This window comes from Propithecus coquereli, unplaced genomic scaffold (assembly GCF_000956105.1).
Source record: "Propithecus coquereli isolate 6110/MARCELLA unplaced genomic scaffold, Pcoq_1.0 Scaffold740, whole genome shotgun sequence".
Classification (NCBI taxonomy): domain Eukaryota; kingdom Metazoa; phylum Chordata; class Mammalia; order Primates; family Indriidae; genus Propithecus; species Propithecus coquereli.
Window position 1 is genome coordinate 153,480 of NW_012153508.1, and position 3,765 is coordinate 157,244.

Consider the following 3,765-nt stretch of genomic DNA (forward strand, 5'->3'; position numbering starts at 1 on the left):
CCTAAAATTTTGGATAATAAATGAAGAATACAATATAACGTATTCGAAATCACATACACTAAATCCATTGTTTCAAATATAAGACCCAATTACCAATGTTTTTGAGAACCTCCTCAGAATCATGAGGCTGCTTTATTCTAATTACCATATCTATATTATTAGTTTCACATTCAATAATTTTTAAGCATATTTATTATTATGGGGAATATGCAATTTGCATTTGGAAATACATTCTATTTTCTAATGTAGTTTTCATATATGTATCACAATGCATTTCAATTCTAATTCACAAGACTAGTAAATCTTGGCTGATGATAATCTTAACTGCATATAACTCTGGGAGATAGCTGTTTTTGTTATATTCTATTTCATCACATATCCCTATTTTATTAATGGGTGGGAAACAACCAGGTTTTCATAGGGACAGAAATTTAGAGTAACTCATGAGTGATCAATGAGCACATAATTAGCAGGATTTGATTATATACATGTGTTATTAATATTGGTTTTATGGCAGAAATAAAACTAATAGGTGAAAAATATAAAATAAGTTAAAGGTGTGGGAAAAAGGGGAGGGAATCATGGTCATATGCCCTGTGTTTAATATTGTTAAATCTTCAGTATGAGAGAATCCTATATATTTTTAGAAATTAAGAATTTACTCCTAACCTATACTCACAAAGAAATCCCTTCAAATACAGACTCTGTGTTTGGAATGGATTTTCTTATTCTCCTCATGTAGTTCATCTATTCATTTATTCATTGAACATATCTATGTTGAACATCTTTTGTATGTGTTTTTTAAAGATATTTTAATAAGAAACATATGCTATAAAATAAAAAGTGGGTATATGTCATAGGTAGCCACTAAAAAGGGGAAGAGGCTGGCGCGGTGGCTCATGCCTGTAATGCTAGCACTCTGGGAGGCCGAGGTGGGCGGATTGTTTGAGCTCAGGATTTCAAGACCAGCCCGAGCAAGAGCGAGACCCATCTCTATTAAAAATAGAAAGAAATTAATTGGACAACTAAAAATATATAGAAAAAATTAGCCAGGCATGGTGGCACATGCCTGTAGTCCCAGCTACTCAGGAGGCTGAGGCAGAAGGATCGCTTCAACCCAGGAGTTTGAGGTTGCTGTGAGCTAGGATGACGCCACGGCACTCTAGCCCGGGCAACACAATGAGACTCTGTCTCAAAAAAATAAATAAATAAAAAATAAAAAGGGGAAGATATAATATGTATGAGGCAAATAAATTTGTAATCTGTATACTTCATAACTTTTTAACACTCATATATGACTAATAACATTTTTCACATGAAGAAACTGAGGTTCTGTGTTACCCCGTAGTGCGTGGAGACACAAGCTCAGAGCAGAGTAACAGTCCCCAGCAGAGTGAGGCTGTCCCCCAAGTTCAGATGACACATCAGTAGGAACAGGCTGCTCACAACCATATCTCAATTTGGGGGAAAAAGCACATAAAAGAATATATAATTTTGGTGCTTATATTAAATGTTCTTAATTTTTTTCTACAATATTTGGTACCTAATTAATTTATTTCCAATTCAAGTAACTTTGTACAATTTTTCAATCTTCTTTTATTCATCAACACTACAAACAAAAGTGATCGTTTTTGTTTGTTTATTGAATTAGAAGCCAGCTTCTTTACTAAACCATTACACATGTTTAGTGTTTTCAGCTCTTTCTCTTTTGCACATAGAAAATTACATCATCTGCATGTATTGATTTATGATGATTATTTTACTTCTTCCTTTTAATTATTTATAATTTAATTTTTTGGTGTTGGCTTGTATAATGAACTGACTTGAACATTCAAAATGTTAAGTAATTGTGGTGATAACTGATATCTTTGTAGGTGGGGTGTTTCCTAGTGTTTCAGCAATAAATATACTGACTTTGGCTTTGAGATACATACTTTTTAAAATCTTTTTCAGAGAGGATCTTGTCTTATTTTTCTGCATGTGGCACTCTAATAAAATCTGTCCTGAAAAGCATCAAATGTATTTTGTTTTTTATTAAGGTGATCTCTGAACAATTAAAATAATGATACTTGTTAATAGTGGCACCTAAAACAAAGGTATATTTTCCTACTCTGTGTATTCTTGATTTAATGAAACTTCACATACACATTCACATTTAGATATATTGTACAAAATTGCACCCTCAGAGGCAAACTGGAATTTGGAAAGTAACTGCAAAGTAATAAGAGATAATCTCTAAAGGAGGAGGAAAACCCAATTTGAATAACAAGAGAAATCTTATCAAAAAAGTTATATGCCAGTTGACAATTGATTCATATTTTCAATGTACTAAGGAATATACTATAATTCTGAATTCTTGGCTAAAATTTGTTCTTGGGGGTTGAATTAGATAATATTTCTAAATAAAAAAGACTGGGACTATTTACTACAAATACCTCCTCACTGAAAATGCTACTAATGGATCTACTTCAGAAAGACTATTATGGGCTGAATTACATGCCCCCAAAATCCATATGTATTTTGTTTCAGTTTGGTGGAAAAAGCACATAAATATATAATATATATTTTATATATATATATATAAAATTTTGGTGCTTATAGTAAATATATAATTTTGGTGCTTATAGTAAATGTTCTTAATTTTACATTTTGAAGCCTTCACCCCCAATGTGACTGTATCTGGAGATAAGTCCTTTAAGGAGGTATTCAAAGGTTAAATGAGGTCATGATGATGGGCCCTTAATTCAACATGACTGGAAGACATCAAGGGTGTGTGGGCACAGAGGAAAGACCAGGTGAGGACACAATGAGAAGGTGGCCTGTGTACAAGCCAGCAAGAGAGGCCTCATCAGAAACCAACCCTGCAGCCCTTTGTTAATTAAAAATATAATGAGGGTTATACTTTGGGAAAAGGAGAGCATTATTTCCCATAAAAAGGTCTTGTTACAGCTCGCAGCAGCCATTCTGGCAAGCCTGGAAACACAGCTCTCAGCCACCAGCCAGGTACACATGCTTCAAGGGAGAGAAAGAAGGAACAGGATTTAATACTGAGCAGGGTGGCTAAATATACATATTTAACAAGCTACAGGAAGAGTCGTATTTATGAAAAGAGAAATCAAGTGCATGTGTAATTGTGCTTTAAATCTCCCATGCTGTCATGGCTGGGAACTCAGTTTTAAGGTGATTCTGGGATTCCCAGGGCTAAGAGGGATCCATTCAGTTAACAGAGGGCTTAGGATTTTATTTTTAGCTCATATCCTTCATCTTGGATTTCCAGCCTCCAAAATTATAAGAAAATAACTTTCTGTTGTTTAAGCCATCCAGTCTGCAGTATTTTGTTATGGCAGCCTGAGTGGACTAATACAAAGACAAAAATAAATTAAGATGGGAAGATTGGGATGGAAGAAGTGATGTTGAGCAAATAAAATGTTATATATGCTGAGAAAATAAGTAAGCATTGGCTGCATATAAAGTGTAATAAAATTGATATTTTATAGTTTAAAGCAAGCTAGTGTTAAAATTCAATATATAAAATGTATATTCAAAATTGCTAAATTTTATTCTACATAAATTATACAGTTATACTTCAATAAAGATGGTTAATAAAACAAAAAAATCTGCATAGCACATATTGGAAGGGATTGATAGTGCAAAGAAATTTTAAAACATGTCAAGAAATTTGCCTGCATTGAAAGAAGACAGTGATTTAATTTAAACATGATTAAAAAAAGATACATGTTATGTATATTAACAAATGTGTGTTAT

General features: G+C 33.0%; 1 pseudogene; it reads left to right on the forward strand.

Annotated features, from left to right (window-relative positions):
• The window catches only part of LOC105824478, a 23,456-nt pseudogene that overhangs the window by 1,314 nt on the left and 18,377 nt on the right, over positions 1-3,765 (forward strand).